Source organism: Monodelphis domestica, chromosome 8, assembly GCF_027887165.1.
Source record: "Monodelphis domestica isolate mMonDom1 chromosome 8, mMonDom1.pri, whole genome shotgun sequence".
NCBI lineage: Eukaryota > Metazoa > Chordata > Mammalia > Didelphimorphia > Didelphidae > Monodelphis > Monodelphis domestica.
Window position 1 is genome coordinate 136,440,844 of NC_077234.1, and position 20,947 is coordinate 136,461,790.

Below are 20,947 nucleotides of genomic sequence, written 5' to 3' on the forward strand. Positions count from 1 at the left end.
CTGCTTGCTTCATCAAGGTTATATCTCATAATGAACATTGTTTGCTTTGTATCTTGCACCCTACAAAAACTGCATTGTAACTTCAGTCTGGTGCAACTTTCACTAGGAAGGTTGCCCTGGCCAGTTAGGTACACATTAATCAATAAATTAAAAAAGTGACCCTGAAAAAATAAATAAATTAATAAATGAATATTGGTTCCATTAATTGAATTTCTGGGTCTCTGGACTTACTTGATGAAGTGCCTCACTTCAGATGGAGGCCCCAGCGAGATCTTGAGGCCCAGGACTGGGACATAAGGACTTCAGAGAGGGCTGCTATGAGAACGTATATGTGTGCTTGAGTTGGGGAGAGATCTCTAGGCTCTTGGCATATGGCTAAATGGCTGGGGTTGTAACCCAAATCATATGTGGGCAACTTTTGCTAAGCTGGAGCCTATGAAGGAGTCATGAGCCCTTATCCCTTTTGGGGGTGTTTCTGAGTGCAGACTTGGAGTGTATGCATTTTCCAACACCCTCGAGGGACTGATTCAGAAATCCAAGGAAGCAAATGGTGCCTTCTCTGGGGCTCTCCCCTGGTTCTGGTATTTGAGATCCCAGACAAATTTTGATAGATTTTGGAATTCTCTGTTCTGGTAATCTGTTTTGCTCTAGAGTATAGTCTGGTTTTGCCTTAAGGTTATGTCATCTTCGAGTTCTGGCTTTGTTCTAAGAGTATTCTGAGAATTCTGTTGCGCTTCACAGGTTTTATTACCTGGGAGTCCTGGTTTTGCTCTCAGAGATCTGTTTTTGCTCCAGTGGTCTGTTCTGTTCTGGAAATCTGGATCCAGTCAAAGTTAGTGGGCTACTGGATATGGTGCTAAGCTCAGAGCCCGGTTCCAAGAAAAGACATCTCTTGGAATCGCAGGGAGCCCTTCAGGTTCACAAATGTATGAGTGTGTAATTGTGTGTCTTGGACATTTCTGTTGGGTCTTTGTCTTGTATGGTTTATTATAATGGGTCAGTCCTCATTATCAGACTCTCAGACTCCACTAACATGCATTCTTAAGAATTTTAAGCTCTTTAAGAAGGCAGAAGCTAATTATGGAATTCGAGTTTTCCCTGGTACACTCCACACCTTGTGTGAGTTGGAGTGGCCCACATTTGGGGACTAAATGGCTTCCAGAGGGACTACACATCACTCTGTGACCTACACAGTCTGGAGAAAGGTGCACAGAACACCAGGCCACCCTAATCAGATCCCCTACAGAGATATTTGGATTGATTTGCTTACTGGGACCCCAAAGAAATGGAAAAGTTGCCTTTTGGAGCCAAATTGCTCTTTTAAAACAGAGATTGTTCTGCTAGCTCCCTCATTCTCTAAGTTGAAAAGAGCAAACCACTCCCGAGGAGATAAGAGCAGGCCTCCCTGAGGAGAAAAGAGTAAGCCTCCTTCTCCTGTGCTCCAAGAAGACCCTGAGGAACCACCCCACTTGTCAATAGGAAACCCATACCCCCGCACCCTCTCCACCCTCTCCACCCTTCCCTGCACACTTCCCACCCTCCTCATCCCCTTCTCTAGACCCTCTGTCTTCACCATCAGAGCCCCCATCAAGCCCTCTGTAGCCCCTTCTCCCAACAGGGGCCCCTCCCACAACTAGACCATCTTATACCCAGCAGGGCACCCCTTATCATTATACTCAGTATTTAAGTCAGGCTGAAGGAAAAACAGCCCAACTGCCCTTATGTCAGAGGATTTACAGCCATTACAATTGGAAATATCAGAATCCCTTGTTGTTTTTTTGTGCCTTGCTGTAAGATTATAATGAAGGGGCAAAAAGAATTTAAGATGCAGTTTTACAAAGGGGAGTTTCTTCGTAGTGGCTGTTCCTCACTCCCTCCACCTACATTCCAAACCTTTCAAATTCCAGCATGGCAGGCTACATGGGAGAAGCTGTGCCTGCTCCAGCAGCAAGCTTCCAAGCAAATACCTGTTCAATGATTTTTTCCTTTTTCTTCCTTGGATGGGCCCCCAAAGGAGCAAAAAGGAGAAAAAAATTCAGAGCAGAAAAGGGAGATTTTGCTCCATAATATGAGGTAATTTTCCACTTAAAATTTTTTTTAATTAAGGGTTGATGTATGCAACTCACTAATGATTTTGATATGGTACATTGCAATTTCATTTATTGTAGTAACTGTTTGTCAGATAAATGTGAAATGTTAGCCAGATTTTATTGAACACAAAAACTCATGGTTAGAGGTTTGTTTTGTTAAACCTTGCAATGCATAATGGTTTCAGTGAATTTGAGAATTGTCTAAATGTGATTAATAGCCAGCCTGATATAGAGGGGGAATGCACTGGCTACCTTGTAGATGTAAAAGTCATTCAGAAAAAGTTGTAATATTGTTGAGAAGAACTTACTCTAGAATTAAACTTGGAATTTTTCAAATGAGATGTTATTTTAATGTATGTGCTGTCAGAAGCAGCAACAAGTGATTATGACACACAAGAAGTTTTTAAAGTGGTTAATCTGTGCATGGGATTTTATACAGGGACTAAGAATTTGGTATATTGCAAAAGAAGGGATTTAAAAAAAAACACTGTTGTATTTGACTAAGAATATCTGAAGGAATTAATGATCTAGACATCAACATGTTTTCAGACACTGATTGCCAGAAAGTAATGATGAGGGAATACAAAATATGTAGGCATTTGTACTACAAAGTGAATTGTTTTCCACCTGAATAGGTTAAGGATATATGATATTGCAAACTATATGTCCTTAACAAGGAAAATTTCACCAGCCCTGAAATCAAGAAGGTTTGTTTTTTGTGTGTGTGTGTGTGTGTGTGTTTTTAAAGTATGGTACCTTTCTTCTACTTGCAATAACAGTAAAGAGGAGAATCCAGAAGACATAAGAATAATTGATAAAGAAAAACTAGGTATGAATTCTAGTGTGATTTAGACACCACAAATTATAATTTGGAATAATGTTGATGGACTTTAATCAGATATGTACCAATATTTGAGGTAAAAGGAAACTATACTGGAGATTTTAGTCTGCTTTAAACAGAGGGTTGAAAGGAGTCAGGAAAAATACTTTGGACTTCAGTTTGTTTAAATAATGAAAGATTGCTAAAGGACTTGATCAAAGTTATTTGGAAGTGTGGAGTTCAAACTAAACTCCACTGAGAGTAAATTATTATGAAGGGTTTGATACATTCAAAATTTTAAATTGTGGTAAGCCTGCTTGTTAATGAAGGATAAGTGACAACTTATTACTTAACAACATTGTTAAGTAATAAAAACCTAAATCAAACCAAGCAGCCTTTGCTTACAAGCTATTAACCCCTTCCTTGAACACAGAAGAGAGAAAGAAGTACTTATAATTGTTTCACATTGATGCTCAGGGACTAAAATAGCAAAACAATAAATGCCTATGACCCCAAAGAGTTGCCAACTACTGTGTGATAGAAATTAAAGATGAGCATATTTAAATTATATGCTTCAGAAGTTTTAAGATGTTCAAATGAGTAAAAGTTGCCATTTGTGTCCTACCGAATGTCTTGTTAGAAGCTATAGAATCTTAATGCAAGCATTCCAGGTCCTAAATAATAAGTTAAGTCAAGTAATATGTAATTGATGAGTTACCTCACATGAACTTTTGTAACATAACTTGAGAGACCCACAGATGTTAGTTGATGTTTTGATTAAATATTGGCCTGTACAGTAGCCAAGGGACAGGTAGGATTTTGAAAATGGTATATGTGCTTGCTCACAATTTTATGACTGTGCTGTAAATTGCTACTAATATGACCTAAAATTGATAATGATGAGCACTATGCTAAAGATACAGTGTTTCAATACTATAATCCTTTAAATCAGGATTCTTTGGAGTTTTGATTAACACTTGCAGGGATACCAAATAGAATGTTGTTTTTTTTTTTCATGATGATAAAAGCAACTCTGAGAAGGTGAAGAAGTATGTTGTGGAAGAAAGAGGACTTTGCTCTGGAGTCCATAAAGCTTGAATATGCAGATTTGTAGAGAGAGAGGGAGTAGGAAAGAAAGAGGGGAAGGTAAAAGTGTGAAAGCAAACAGATAGATGTTCTGCTCTTATAATTGGATCCCTGATTTAGGGATAATTTCTAAAATTATGTGGTTTTGGTAAATCACAAATGATTCTGGAATTTCTCTGGAAAGTTACACTGAAGAGCTTCCTGTATGGCCTCATCTTAGTCTGAAGAGATGGCCGAGGTCCAGGAGATGATCCAGCCCTGATTTATATTTATTATTTATATTTATTTATATTTTACTACTCAGTTCAGGACTCCTGTTCCTTATTGCCAAAATATGTATGAATAACTGAGTGATCAGCCATTGTTTGAGGGTATGGAAATTTATTTCTGGACTGCTGGTAAGCAGAATTTCTCTGAGCAGTAATGGGTAAGACTTGTCTCTTAAGTAAAAAGAAGACTTCTGGGATCTAATGGTGACAAAGTACACAAAGGACAGAGAATGTCCTGGGATGGTAATGGAAGCAATTCAAGGCTCACCTGGGAATGGATCTTTTCTAACCATCTAGGCTGTTAATCCTTCAGTGACACAATGATGGCATGAGCCAGTGACAGCTTTGACCTGTACGTGAAGCCCCTCACTGTGTCCCTTGGGATGTGAGGAAATATTTTCCCTCTCTGCCTTCTCTTTAGTGACAAGTTCCCATAATCAGAACATAAGGCAAATTGTAGAAATAAGAGTTTCCATTTCCCCAAGCTACCTATTAGTTTAATAATTGAAAATCATCAAATTGTTAAGGAACATACTTTGAGAACTAGGTAGAGTTATTAATAAATGGCTCATATGTGTAGCCTTGATTTACCAAGATTAAAGTTTGGATTTTGTGGTTGGAATAGAAATAACCCAAAGTTTTCTGGATTTCCTTCAGGATCTAGGCTAAAGAAATCCATCTTTGAAATCTTGTTCCTCAGGTGGTTTTCACTGCTATGTAAATGTGGGCTTTGCAAAGGAATATTCTGTAACAGAAACATCACACGTCAATTGTCAATTCTGCAAATGAAACTTAGGAATCAACTGGTGTCAGAGGATGATTTCTGGAGATGAAGTTGTTGGCTACGATACCCAAATGTTAATGTTTTCTATCAATTTCTATTGTACCAATTCTCTCTATCTAGATCTGTTGCTCTAGTTTTGGCCCCAGCCCTGGTTTCTATACGTCTGCTTTAGGGACTGACTCTCCCCCTTGTGGGTGAGCTGTCTGCCAGTCAAGGGTACCAGGCACAGGGCACAACCTTCATATCTCCAAGTCTTCAGGACCTGAGCCCTCCCTGCAGACAGGCCCCTGAAGACCCTGTGCCTCCTACCCCCTCCTCCCTGGGATTCTAAGCCCCTTATCAGCTATGAAGAAGCTACAAAAGCCTGGAACCACGGCCTGAGATATTTGGAGGAGGGGGATGGCATGGGACATTGTACCCCCAGAGTGTAGAAGTTTTTCAGGTGGACTCTAGGCAGGAAAATTCTTTTGCTCTCACTACATACCCTTACCTGCCACTGAGGCAATGGTTTGATTCCATTACTAGTAGAGGGGAAATTGAGATGGGACAAATGAAGCCTCCTGGAATGGGTGGGAGGATCCTCCCACTCAGTGACATATGTGGGGAACTGATGTTGGTTAAAGATCATGTATATGCAAGGTGCCTGGTAACTTTCACTGTACAGCCTGGGGGCAGGAGACCCCTGCCCCATGGAGCCAGACAAACCCCAGGTCACACTGCAGAGAAGGGGGTCGGGGGCTTCCCTCATAGACCTCTCAGTGGCTCACGAGGTCTGGAGAATGATAGACGGGAAACCAGGACACCCGGATAAAGCTTGTTTTATGGGATAAAACTGCTCGGCCTCAAAAAGGACTGCATTGCCAGTGCAGCTACTTCTCTGAGCCTCAACCCCCTGCCTGTGTGCTCGCGATCTCCCGTGGATCCCCCCCACAGGCCTGGTATTGGCCCCTGCTTCATGAAGTGCCTCATGTCCTACAGCCCTATGTCCACTGGCATCTAGAGGCAGTCAGACTTTTGGCCTTGCCATCTCCCCACCCTCCCGTGCCCACTGAAGATGAGTCAAGGGTTTGACTCACACTCACAAAAGAAAAAGAGGGATTGAAGTGAGGTAAACTAAGTCATTGACCAGAAGAATCTCTTTTTCCCCTGGGAAAGTAGAATTCAGAAATGAGCTTTCCTGTGAAGGTCAGCCAGCTCAGAATAGTTAGAATCCATAAGAAAACAACTCCCTTAGTGCTGGCAGTTAGGATAAGATACAAGGAATGCCTTGAACCCCACGCCACCTACCAATATAGCTTCTAGACCATAAGGTTATATCTCATAATGAACATTGTTTGCTTTGTATCTTGCACCCTCTAAAAACTACATCATAATTTGAGCTCGGGGCAACTTTTACTGGCCCTGGCCAGTTAGGTACACATTATTAATCCATAAATCAATAAATAAGTATTGGTTCCATTAATTAAACATCTGGATGTCCAAAGTCACTTTATGAAGTGCCTCATTTCAATAGGTCTTTTGTAGACGTATGAATTGATCAATTAGGTCTTTCAAAATTGTTTTTCTTTATAATGGTGCTTTTGTAGAAGTTTTCTCGATTCTGCTTGCTTCACTCATCATTAGTTCATGCTACTTGGGGTTCTCTTCTATCATCTTTGTAATTTCATATTGCAATAATTGCAAATGTAATAATATTCCATTACTCCTTTATCTTATTCTCATCAGTTGGATCCCTGCTTTATTCTTTCTTGTCTAAACTTCTTAAGAGGTTCTTTGCCTTTATTACCCTGAGACCAGGGGATCTGCCTTTCAATTCTTCCTAGGTGCAGACTGAAGCATATGTGGTTCTGGCTGCTATCAGATTCTCTGAAGGGGATTACCTGCCTTCCTTAGTTTGTTTGCTGACTAATGACCTTGATACTAAGTCCTACCCATCCGAGTTTTGGGTCACCTATCTGTAATCTACTTTTCAAAGGCCTTGATACTCATCACCCAGTCTATCTGGTTTCCTCCTAACATCCACTCCTGAGACCTTTCTGGGTTGCCAGCATCCCTCTGGCTTGCTTATCTAATCTACTAGTCCTACTCTGGCATTAATCTGGCTCACTTTCAGTTCCTTTTTACCCTCTGTCAGCTGTGTTTTTGGAACCCCCAAATTTGCCCCTGTCCCTTAGGAATTTATCTTGAGGCAAGTCCCAGACTGACCTTGTCTCCAGACTTAACAATAGACCTTAAGGTACTTAATGATCCCAGTTTAGATAAGATTAGTGTGCAATCAAGTCTTGGATAGCTTTTTGTCTTAGAAGTTTGTCCCCATTAATCAGAGACCCCTCCTTGGTGGTCCAGCCCCTGGCTGGAAACATCTTTTTGTATCCACTTGAAAGCATCATCCCTGGACTCCTCATTTCCTTGTATCTATTGTAGAACTAACCAATCATATTTCTCTGCCCTTTGTTCCTGTAAATCTTGAAATCTCTCAGACTTGTGAATGTTAAAAATTTCCCCATCGGGGAATTCTTAATTGGAACAAATTCTCTATTGAGAAACATTCCCCATTTTGATGTGAGAACTCTCCAGGATCAGAAATGGGAGGACCTCTACTCCAACCGTACTTAAGACTGCTTTAGGAGAGAAAACTCCTTGCTAAACAATGAAAGTACTTGGACCCATGCTTATAATAAGGCAAGGAGTTCTTTGAGCCAGGCCTGTTTAGAATTGATACAATGGGATGCTAGGTACCTAAAAGGGTCGGGCAAGTTTTCTCTTGATGAGATTAGTTGACTCAGCTGTGTTTTCTCTCGTTCAGACCTACTGAGGAGATTGGTCGACACAGCAGCATTTTTTCTGATTCAGACTTACTGAGGAGATTGGTCGACTTAGCAGGAATTTAGATGGGCAGTCCTTTGGAAAGCGTCTACAGTGATTGGTAGATGTAGGGACTTAGGGGAGGTGACGTGGGAGAAAAACCCCTATATAAGAAAAGGCAGAATCTCTTGAGGATATCCTTTCAACCATTTTAAATCTCACATTCCCCAGAAGGTATATAAGACCCTATTCTCCCAGAAACACTGTTCCCAGAGTCCCAGAGCTTTGGCTCTGTGTGGTGGAGGAATATTGAACACTATTGTGGAAGAGGCATGAAAAAAAAAAAACCTTTCTCTTTTTATGCCTCTTCCACACTATCTCTTTAAAGATTTGGTCTTTCTGACTACTTTAGTGGTTCTGCATTGTTTTTTTTCTCCCAAGTTGATACCTCCACATGGCACAGAAATGGAAAGGTATATTTACATATCATTTTACAGATAGTCAATAAGCATTTATTAAGTACCTGCTCAATGCCAGGTTCTGTGCTAGGTAGTGGTAAGAGAAAAATAAAAATGAAACTCCTCCTCAAAAATCTCACATTCTTCAGAGGGATCTATGAGAAAGAACACTATCCACATTCAGAGGAAAAACTGTGGGAGTAGAAACACAGAATTAAAACAACTGCTTGAATACATGGGTAGAAGGGATATGATTGGGGATGTAGACTCTAAATGAACATCCTAGTGCAAACAACAACATGGAAATAGGTTCTGATCAATGACACATGTAAAACCCAGTGGAATTGTATGTTGGCTACAGGAGGGAGTAGGAGGAGGGGAGGAAAAGAACATGATTCTTGTAACCAAGGAAAAATATTCTAAATTGACTAATTAAATACAGTTTTTTAAAAAATCTTATATTCTATAGGGGGAGAGAATATGTATACAGATAAAGAGATCCAGTAGAAGTATATTTTTAATGTACACAAAATAGATATAGAATAATTGGGGAAGGTATTAGCAATTCATCTGATCAGGAAAGGTCTCATCAGAGGTGGCTACTAAGCGGAGCTTCAGGGAAAACTTGGAACTCCAAGAGGAGAAAGGAGAAGGGAGAGCAATCCAAGCAGGGAAGAGAACCCATGAATGGGTGTTGAGATAGGAGAGGGAATGTTGGGTGGGAAGAACAGCAAGGCCAGTTTGGCTAAACAAGAGGGTTAAGATGAGTTATAATGCAATGAGAGTGGAAAGGTTGTTTGGACATGGGTCAAATGAAAGGCTTTAATTCATGCAAAAAGAGGAATGTTAAAAAAATAATAAGGTCCACACATTTGATAGTAAATCTTTAAGCAGCTCAAAATCATTCTAGAGATTTATTCCTTCAGCTCTTTAAGTAATTTGATGGTCACCCATATAGTAAATACTAAGATTGGGATTTGAACCCAGGTTTTTTGGAGGCAAATTCAGTTTTTTTTTCCTATCATACTATTATTTTCTATCTCATGACATCATGCACTCAAGGTTTGAAGCCTTCAGGAAATAAAAATGTTACAATTTGATTTTCTTTCTATTATTTCCTATCTCAGGACATCATGCACTGACATTTGTAGCCTTCTGGAAATAAAAATGTTACAATTTGATTTTCTTTGTTGGTAACATTTGGAGTCAGTAGTTCTTTAGCCATTTAAAAAAATCAGATTTGTTAATGGGTATATTTTGTGTCCATGGTGAATATTTTTCTTGTTATTTTGTTTGAGCTTATGTAGGATTAAAATATATTGATTCAGAAAAGGTTTTAATGATGGTGATTTGCTATATTCAGCTATTAATAATCAGTATTTCCTGAGAAACTTCAACCCTTTATTGATTTTTTGGCTTTCACGTGTGACCCTCAGAAAAAAGATAATGCACTTAAGGAGAGAAGGGACCTATTAAACTGATGTGGACATTACTAACTGGAATTAGTTGGCCAAGAAATTTGTAGAATTGAGAAATTTAAGCCTCAAATGCAGTTGTACGTGGCCATAGGTGTCTTATTAATGCTTTAGCACTGAATTTAATTGTAGTTCTCAGGGGAGAAATCCTGGGACACTGAAATTATATTGAGACCATTAACCCTGTTATTACAAAAATGCTACCTTCCCCCCATAACCCAAACCAAAACAGAAATAATATAAATACCTATTTTTTTTGTGGAATTATATTTGTTAAAGATTGTACCAGAACATACAAAATAACAGCAGTGATTTTTTCTTTGTTCATGACTCTTTGAGCTCATCTGGTACTACACAGATGAAAAAAAAATCACTCAAAATAAGAAGTTGTATACCTTTTTATTGTTGTTCAGTCGTTTCAGTGGAGTCCAAAACTTTATGATCCCATTTGGGGTTTTCTTGGCAGAGATACTAGTGTGGTTTGCCATTTCCTTTTCCAGTTCATTTTACAGATAAAAGAATTGAAGCAAGCAGGGTTAAGTGATTTTCCCAGGATCACACAGTTAGTTTTGAACTCAGGAAAATGAGTCTTCCTGATTTCAGATGCAGTACTCTATTCACTGTGCCATATAGATGCCTACATATATTTGTTTGCTAGATATAAATTTGAGGATAGTATGTTGTGGATACTATGTTGTACTTGAAGCTTTAATCCTATCCCTGACACAGTTTTGTAACTCTTTGAGTATGGACAATTCATTTAGGCTCTTTGACCTTCTATTTCCTTTTTTAAAAAATTAAACCTTACCTTCCATCTTGGAATCAATACCATGTATTAGTTCCTGGGAAGAAGAGTAGTAAGGACTATGGGGGTTAAGTGACTTGCCCAGGGTCACACAGTGTGAAGATTGAATTTGGGTATCCCTTGCTTGTAACAATAAAGGTACTTAGCTCTTCCTTTATTGGGAAGATTAAATTGTAATCCCATATCTATTTTTAGATTTTAATCCCCAAAGAGTTAAAGCAGTATTTAAAGTAGATCTACCCACTTTAACTACAAAAAAGGTGTTAACTAACCAAAAAAGGTGTTAATTAACCACAAAAAAGTGTTAACTAACTACAAAATGTGTGAACACCCATTTCATACACTGAGTGGGCAGTCCTAGAGAGGAGTGTCTGCTGTGATTGGTAGACGAAAAATTTAGGGGAGCTGACACAAGAGAAAAAGATCTTTAAATAGAGGAAACAGAGGCACACAAGGATGGATCAAGAGATCATTTAGGTCACTCAGAGTTGGACTGGAATAGGTCAATCACCGGGACTTGGAATGAAGAAGAGTCATTTGGAAGAGAGACTGGAAGAATCATCAGACACTTGAGGAGAAACTGAAAGACAGACACTCAGACTTGGAATGAAGATACTTGGCTGTGGAACTGGACCCGGGGAGGAGCTCGTACAGGAGACCTCAGACTGTTTTCCTTTTAGACAGTCACCATGGTGAGTGAAAGGCTGACTTAGTTTTCTTACCTTTCTGGAGATATGAACCTCTGAGAAAGGCCTATGGTCTTGAGACTCCTTTCCCCTGGCTGGGGCTTAGAATTTATACCCGACTCTGAGGAAGCCAGAGCTCTCTCTCCCTCTCTCCCTTTTTCTCTCATCCTTAATATCTTCCCTCTATTGTAAAATAAACTACCATAAATTCCATTTAATTTAGTAATTCGTTTTGGGATTTAGAAATTAAATTCCTGGCAACCACCAATTTAAAATACCGAGTACAACCATAATAAAAAAATCTAACAACAGCTAGGAAATGTCTGAGGCCATATTTGAACTCAGGACCTCCTATCTTTGGGCCTTGCTCTCAATCCACTGAGCCACCTAAGCTCCCCCACCTTCCCCATTTCCTCATTTTAAAAGTGGAAGGGCTAGGCTTGACTAGATGACATCTAGGGTCCCCTCCAATTCTAAATCTATGATCTTATGACAGGATATCATTTCTCTTTTTATCACCCAGTGCTTTGCATAGGGTAGGTCCTTAAAAATGCAGGCTGAGGGGGCAACTGGGTAGTTCAGTAGACTGAGAGTCAGGCCTAGAGACAGGAGATCCTAAGTTCAGATCTGGCCTCAGACACTTCCTAGCTGTGTGACCCTGGGCAAATCACTTAACCCCCATTACTTAGCCCTTACTACTCTTCTTCCTTGGAACCAATACATGGTATTAATTCCAAGATGGAAGGTGAGGATTAAGAAAAATGCTGGCTGAACAAATGAATGAACATAGAATAAAAAAGGATCAGAGGCTCTGAAGTCAGAGGACCTGGGTTCAGATCATGCCTCTGATACTACCTTTGGGCAAGATGATTTTACTTTCTGGGTTTCAGTTTTCTCATCTACAGCATGAGAGGGCTGGATTCTGTTTCTAAGGTCCCTTCTAGTTCTGAGTATGATCTTATAAGTTATTCTCAGCATTTGTAATTAGAATATATCTATGTTCTAGAATATATATGTATGGTGTGTGTGTGTGTGTGTGTGTGTGTGTGTGTGTGTGTGTGTGTGTGATTTTCTCAAAGTTACCTAGGCATTAAGTGTGAGAAGTAACAGTTGAATTCAGATTCTCTAACTCCAGGGCAAGTGTTTTGTTTGTTGTGCTTTCTCCACTGTTCTAAGATGTTCCCTGTTCCTGGGATGGAGTAGTTAGTTCTTCCTCCTCCTCTATTTTTATCTCATATTCACCTGATCTAGGTTCCTTGAAGTGGCACTGCTGAATCCAAACTGGTAGCCTGCTTGTATGTCTTCAGAGCAGTCACATAGTGTTTTTAGGAATGGTGTGTTTGCCTCTGGAGAAAGTTCCCTTTGCGTATGACTTATCTGTATTTATCTGTATTATAATATATATCTGATATCTGTATATATTATATAATATATATATTATATATAATGTTGAGATGTTAGCAATATACTAGGGGACTGTGGAGTGGGAGGATATAAGAGAAGAAAATATAGGGTCCTTTCTCCAAGGGTTATACAATTTAGTTGGGTGAACGAGATAAAGTCACATGAAACAATTAGAAAATAATGCAACACGATAGAGTATCAGAAGCTTGACTTGGGCTATAGAAGAGCTGTTGGAATTTAAAGAAGGGTGAGTTAACTATGCAATGTAGGTTATATTTAGGGAAGGAAAGCTTTAAGGAAGAGGCAGATTTAGGGACTTCATCTAGAACACTGTGGGATTTAGATTGGTAGAGATGAAGGAGAAAGGCAATGAAGTTAAGAGGTAAAATTAACGTTAAGAATAAGCATATGTTTGGAAAGACTTCTATGAAGTGATGCAGAGTGAAGTAAGCAGAATCATGACAACATAGCACACAGCAACCAGAATAATATATGATGATTAGCTATGAATGACTTAATTATTATCAACAAGGGAAAGATCCAGGATAATTCCAGGAGAATCATGACAAAAAAAAAACCAACAAAAAAGAAAACAAACCATATCCACCACCATAAAAGGAACAGATGGAGTCTGAATGGAAATGAAAAAATGCCATTCTTTATTTCCTCCATGAATTTTTCTCTAGCATAAGCAATGTGTTTCTTCTTTCACAAATGACCAACATGCAATATGTATTATGATGATAGAGGTCTATTATTACCTGCTTTTTGGGGGAGGGGAGAAGGATAGGACGGAGAGAGAGGACATCAGGAAATGTCAGAACATATCAGAAAAAATATGAGAAAATGAATATTAAGAAATAATATTGGCATAATCTGGAAAAATAAAATTCATAAAAATATAGAAAAGAAATGAAAAACAGAATGGTTTCACAAAAACCTGAGACAACTTATATGAACTGATGCAAAGTGAAGTGAACAGAGCCAGGGGATCATTATATACAGTAAAACCAATATTGAACTGTGGTTATCTGTGAATGATTTAGCTAATCTTAGAAATACAGTGATCTAAGATAAGACACTTCCAAGGGACTTATGATGAAGAATGCTCTTCACCATTAGAGAAAGAACTGATAGAGTCTGAATATAGATTGAAGCATACTTTTTTTACTTTATATTTCCTTTGGGGGGGTGTATTCTCAATTGCAACATGGCTAATATGGAAATATGTTTTGCGTAACTACACATGTATAAATTGTATCAAAGTATTTGTTTTCTCAAGAAGGGGATAGAGGATGGAGAAAGTGAAGAAAGTTGGAACTCAAAAATCATTTTAAAAAAGAAATGTTAAAATTGTTTTATATATAATCAAGAAAACATATTTCCCTAAATAATAAATTCTATATTTTAATATAAAAAGAATAAGCATGTGTACATAATAAAGAAACCTGCTTGTTGGGAAGCAGTGTTAGTAGTGGAGAGAATGTTAACTAAGTAAAGGGCAGACTATTGGAAGGAGAGCATCAAATGCCAGATTTAAGAGTTTAGGCTTGATCAAGAAAGAATAAGATTCTATTGTAGAATCTTAGAGGATTGACAAGATGAAAGTGTTGTTTTATGAAGATTAATTGGGCATCCATGTGTGGGATGAATTAGAAGGAGGAGATTGTCAGGTTATTGGAGAAGTCAAAATTTGACATAACTTTAGAAGAATTTCTGTGCTGACTCATTAAGCTCATGTGTCATACTACAAATAAGTATGTAATAGAATGTTTAACCCCAAGTTGATTCTTTGTCTTCTTTTAAGTTCATATGAAAGTTAATACCATTAGATTTTGCCACCACCGTTACAAAGGTAAGTAATATGCTAAAAACAAGACAAAACATTAACCTGTACTAACATCCTCATTTCTCAATCCTCCCCTCCCCCCTCCAAATTTAACTGGGTCAAAATGCAAGACTTCTCTTCTCCTGCCTCTTGTCACTGAATATTTTCTTCTCTAGTGCTTTCTCTGTCCCCTCACTGCTACAGATCACAGTGCTGATCTAATATTATTGCCAGGGCCCCAGTCACCTCTTCTAATTCCCCCCCCCCCCCCTTCATGTCCTTGAAACACTTTTTACTTTGAACTATTACTGGTCAACTGGCAAAGTTTGACGAATGGGACTGATGACTTGGAAAAAAGGGGAGGAAAAGGTTAAACTAAATGTACTCTAATTTCCTTTCTATAACTCTGATATTTCATGATCATATATCATTAGAAGGTGGAATCCCGTAGACAAGAGGGTTTGTAATGACTTACTGAAAAGTTGAAATTCCCTAACTGTAAACTGAGACAGTGAGTGGAAAAGACCAAGATGTTTGCAGCTCTGAAACTTCATGATGAAATTCCAATTATGCACTTCTAGACAGGAGCTATGTAATTTAAGCTTTCCTAAAGTGTCCTGTAATTATGCAGGAAACTTTGCAGTGGGCCATTCAGCTTTAGTCAGGAACACATTTTTTTGGCAGTAGACAAATGAATTGTCTGCAAGAATTTGGCATCTGTTTCCAAAGAATTGCCTACAGTTGACTCTAATAGTTGCTTTAGTTTCCTACCTCCTTGGCTATCTTTCTAGGTGTTGGTGAAGATTCAACAAAATGATACTAGAGAATCTGAGGTAAATCTTGTGGGAGATCAGGGGTAAGGGACCTATCTGAGTGCCACAGAGGTTGTTCCCATCTTGTTTTATATACTGGGATGAAATCAATGTTTTGCATGGGGGTAATTGTGCTTTTAAGAAGTTTAATTTTGATCCAAAGTTCATCTTGACACCCAGTTATTATTTCTCTTCATTTATTATTTTAATTTACTAAATTATCCAGAAAATGAATTATCTAGGGCTGCCTGACTCTATTTCAAGGTTTATAGGCTTTTGTATGGCCTATAGTAATATAATCATGTCGGATTTTTGAGGTAATAAAGAATTGTTACATTTAAATCAGTGTATTTGGGGAAGAAGGTGTTTTGTGGAGTTTAGAAAAAAAATTAAATCACATCATAAGAAGCATAGGATCATAGATCTGAAGTGATTGAGCTGGCCCTAGATTATTCTAAAGTAAGCCAACAATTATTTAGCAACCTGTATCTTATTAGGAATATGATTTCTGATTTTTCTATTGAGGTTTTATGTTTGAGGGCTTTTATTGATTTTCAGAATGTCTGTATTTGCTCCCAAGATGGAACCTCATTCTATTTTCTTACAGCTTTGAGGTGATTTTCCTTGATGGAGATGAATGAAATATTACCCAAGACATTCAGTCTTGTCAGCCTCGCTGGATAATTCCCAATAGCAGGGGTTCTTTCTTTACGATTGGCTTCAGCTCCCCAGGATTTTCTTGGTAATAATAATAGTTGTGACTGTAGACTCAGGAGCAGTAAGTAGTCTGCCCCTTGTCTATCTAGGTGATGCTACAGACTTACAGTGGATATAGAATGTTTTGCTAAATTATTTTTCTGTTTCCTGCAATTTATCCAAAGGCTTTCTTGATTTCCCTTTGTGGTTATGAGGCATTTGTTTTTGACTGGAATTACCAGAGGTTAGAAGTACAGCCTATACCTGTTCCACAAGAGATTAAGCCCAGGACCTTGACATTCTGAGTACCATATTTCTGATGCGTAGGGTTAACAATGAATGGAGTTCTTTGGATCATAACAGCAGAATTGTAGAACCACAGCTGGAAGGGATTTCAGAAGCCATTTAGGCTAATCCCCTCTTTTTTGCAGATGAGGAAACAGAGTTCCAAAGAAATCAAGTGACTTGTCCAAGTCTATATCAATAGTAAGCCTCAAAGGCAAAATTTGAACTTAGGTCTTCTGATTTGTGAACCCATTGAACCCAAACTATAAAACAATCTTGTACTGATTTATTCTATCTTATTGTCATGGCACTAATGAGAATGGCACTATAGGTAGAAAGCTGGTTTCAGTCAAGTAGACTCCATTAAGTTTAATTCAATAAACATTTATTAAATGCCAGCTAGATGGTTCAGCAGAGTTTTGGGGTTCAAATCTGACCTCAGACACTTATGGTGTGACCCTGGGTAAATCACTTAATCTCTGCCTTAATCTACTGGCAAAGGAAATAACAAATTGCTCCAGTATCTCCCCAAGAAAACTTCAGGGACCCTATTGGTGTGCTCTGGTCCATGGGATCACAAAAGATCAGATACCACAGAACCACGAGAATGTGCCAGGCACTGAAGTATGTGCTAGGGATGCAATAAGAGGCAAATATCGTCCCTCCTTTCAAGGAGCTTAGAACCGAATGGGGGAGATGACATGTAAACAAATATATACCAAGCAAGTGGCTGGATAAATAGGGAATAATTAACCGATGGCAGGCACTTGGAACTAAGCGGTGTGGAGGAAGGCTTCCAGGAGGAGTTGGGATTTTAGGCAACTCTTGAAGACCAAATGGTAAAGTGACTGCTCAAATGCATTGGAGTGGAATGGAGGTATCAAACGTGCTGGCCTCACACTGCGTTTCGCTCACAACATTCTAAAATGTGGCTGCAATCGGATGAAAATAGAGCTTCCATCTGATTTTAATGTGTTGATGTATTAATGAAAAAATATAGAAAGTCAGGTTTTCCCAGTTATTTTATGGCTTGCAGGGATCTTTATGTATAATTTTACTGTCCTCATTTCTATTTAAGTTTGGACAACACTAGTACATACTTTCATCATTGAGAGTTCTTCTCTACATCAGATGAAATCACAGATTTTTTTTGTTATAAATGGCATCTCTAGTGGATCACACTTAATAGCCTATTGATTTACTGAGATAATAGATGATGTTTTATATATAATGATATGGAGCAGTTAGGTGGTGCAGAATGTCAGCCTGGAGTTGGGAAGGCTTATCTTCATAAGTTCAAATTCAACCTGAGACACTTAGTATTTGTATGCCCTAGGCATTCAATCCCTTAACCCTGTTTGCCTCAGTTTCCTCATCTGTAAAATGAGCTGGAGAAGGAAATAGCAAACTACTCTAGTGCCTTTGTGAAGAAAACTCCCAATGCGGTCACGAAGAATTGGACATAGCTGAACAGCAGTAACAAGATATAATGGTGTTACAAAATCTATTTGGGACAGCAGATTTTCAGAAATGGTTTTCTAAGGCTTCATTTATTCACATTCTTGGAGGGAAAGGGTATAAGGTTAATAGGAAAATCATCCTCAATGCTGAGTACCCCATAGGCAGGATATGGAAAAAAATCCTAGGCTTGGAGTCAGAGAATCTGGCTTCAGCTTTTGTTTCTGCTGCCACTGGCCCTTGGAATCTTGGGTAAATCCTTAACCTGCCTGGGCCATTATTTCTTTATAGATAAAATGAGGGGGGCTCGGTGGTCTCTCAGTTGCCTCTAAACCCTCAATCCTATGTAAGAGGAAGAGAATCTTGGGATGGATTTCCTTGCCAACACATGTGCAAATTTTATAATGTGCCCCAATTTTTCCTGTGCCCAAAGCCAACTCCATAAACATAGAGTCCACCAATCAATTAGTCAATAAGCATTTTTAAGGGCTTACAACATGTGCTGAGGCTTCAGTGACAACAATGAAACTGTTTCTTTTCTCAACCAGCTTGCATTCTGTGGGAGGAGATAACATGTATATAAGCATATACAAAATATATTCACAGTAAATACAAGGACACTTTTTGGGCAGATAGTAGCAGTTTATGATACCAATAGAATCAATTCTATGAATGATAACTACTTCAACTTTGTATAGTAACTTCTAATATGCCCAATAATTATTATTTTTTTGTTTATTATTCAACCATTTTAGAATAATTTCTTTGGGTCTCTAAGTCTTAAAGACAAACCTTCCAAATATCTTTTGAAAAAAATGGATAGAGTTCTTAGCTTCATTATTAATTAGCACCGTATCAAGGATTAATTGATAGTTGGAAATAAGAATGAGTCACTGGAAAGGGAATAGGAATAGTTGGTAGTGAGGATAGATGGAGGTCCAGAGACAATCTTCCTCATGTTACCTGGGATTCCCATTGGTCTGTACTGCTTGAGGTCATTTAGGGATACCAAATTTTAGAGCTAAAAAAGATCTCTCTAGATTTTTACAATTTTGACTAAGAGAGAACCAGAATTAAAATGTAGGTCTCTGACTTCCGTTAATGTGGGTGCTCTTTCTGCTATGCCAGAATTGCCTATTTCTCTTGCTCTTAAACAAGAAGAAACTGTTTGTTGTTCTGTAGGTAGTGTGGAAGGGCTTACACTGATAAACACACATGCACACATGTTTTTAATTTGGAGCATGACCAGGAGTGGTTACGGGTCTGGTGTATTACCACAGAGAATAGACAGGTCATCTGGCCTGCCCAGAGCTAGAACTCATGTCCTCAGCTCCATTAGAACCATATTCTAAGTAACAGTGAACCCCCAAGCTTTGTAGGAATACAGTTGGAGAGTTAAACTGAATAGGAATTGATTTTTTTCCCCCCAGAAATATGAAGAACATGCCTTGGTGAATGGAATTTTATTTTAAAAGAAAAGAAGAGCAGTAGTTGCTCTGAGTAGAAAAAATATCATTTATGGAATATCACAAGCATTAAAGAAAGTAATATGTGGATAAAATACATGATATTTTCTAATTATTAATGGAACTATTTTGGGTCATTTTTCTATAAATGATGTATTTACCATCAATTTTGTAAAAAATTAACCTCCTAGACTGCAGTTTTAGAGAGAATTCCTGCATAGGACTGGGAGCACAGTGGGAATAATATAGGACTAGGTGACCTAGCTCTTAGGTCTCCTTTGATGAAAGTTTAGCTGATTGATGCGTACTTGGTGATGGGTTCATTCTTGATGTATTTTTCTCTGGAGGCAAATTTCAGTAAATAAGGCACCAAAAAAAGAATTTTCTTTAGCTTAGAAATATAAATGCATCAAGTTGGTTCATTTTTCAGTGTGTTTATTGAACTTTGGTCCAGAGTGAAGTTACTAGTACAGTGCTTTTATACAGAAAGCAGAATGTTTTAAAGTACCACTTTAGCCATTTTCTACATTAAACATCCTTCAAAGTTATATTTCAGTAGAAAAATCATCATTTGGTATTTAGGTATACAACTATATTTTGTGACAGATTTATATTTAAGTTCTATTCCCCTCCAAATATGTGGCACCTTCCTATCTGGTAGAGACTCTTCCTATGTCAAGAAATGAAACAGAGCCCCCCAGAGCAAGCTCCTTGTTTCCCTAGTCTTTTGGCAAAGCTGCCTCCTCTTGGAAAAGAGTCCTTCACAGTCTTGCCAAACTCAAGAACCCTATCTTGTGAATTACTGCCATGTAACTAAAAAGTGAAAGCTATTCATTTTTTTTCTTTTTTAAGGAAAACCAGCTTTGAAAAGAAAAGATCCCTTCCTCTAAAGTAGACACTTGATGGGGTTTGCAATCCATAAAAAACTGGGATGTAAGTTGACCCCAGAGCTAATGAAATACAGTTAGACTTTCCCTGCCCTCCTTCCGGCTTCCATCTTTTTGCATTGTCTCACCTTTAAAAACCCGATTTGTATTTGTATACACGGGAGCTCCCCATTTCATTGTCTACCAGGCACTTTCACCTACATCCTTCCCTACCCCTCATTTGGCAGCCCGTTGGGCTTCTTCCTGCCTTGAATACCACATTCCCTAGTTATTCAAGCTCAGTCATTAGCACCCCGTCCCCCTACTGAAATTATGAATGAAAAGCCTTGTTGTTCTTTACAAATAACTCCGGCTTCCTCAGTCAGTCAAATTCAAATGGAAGTGACTGCCCAACAAAGGGGCTGTATGATGGACAGTCCTCTCAGCAAGTGATCAATGCCCACAGGAAGTTTTTTAAGACACAATATAGGTAGAGCAGCTTGGGCGTTCCCCTGCGGACAAGCCTCCTGAAGGGGGTCGAGAGAGGGGGAGTCCTTTGTGCCTCTGTGGAGCAGAGTGGAAAAAAATTAAACACAAACACAGGAAACCTCTGTGTGTGTGTGTGTGTGTGTGTGTGTGTGTGTGTGTTGTCAGTTTTTCTTTTGCAGAGCTTTAAAAAACCTCTCTGGGAAGACACCTCCACCTTCACGAAATTCTGCCACAAAATGAAGGGACGTGCCTCAGCCTCTCCCACCCCCCACACCCCACCCCCATAAAAAAATAAAAAAAACCAAAAACAACAAAAACAAAGGCACCAACCATTTCTTTGGTTTTGAATGCCGCACTGTGCGAGT

The 20,947-nt window shown here is 38.7% G+C and overlaps 1 long non-coding RNA gene across 1 annotated transcript in view; it reads left to right on the plus strand.

The window, feature by feature from the left end:
• The first annotated feature begins 583 nt into the window (after positions 1-583).
• Positions 584-20,947, plus strand: part of LOC103104088 (uncharacterized) — a 90,638-nt gene continuing 70,274 nt past the window's right edge. The window contains exon 1 of the long non-coding RNA XR_471548.3: positions 584-926. This is a non-coding gene — a long non-coding RNA (uncharacterized LOC103104088). The remainder of the gene's footprint in view (positions 927-20,947) is intronic.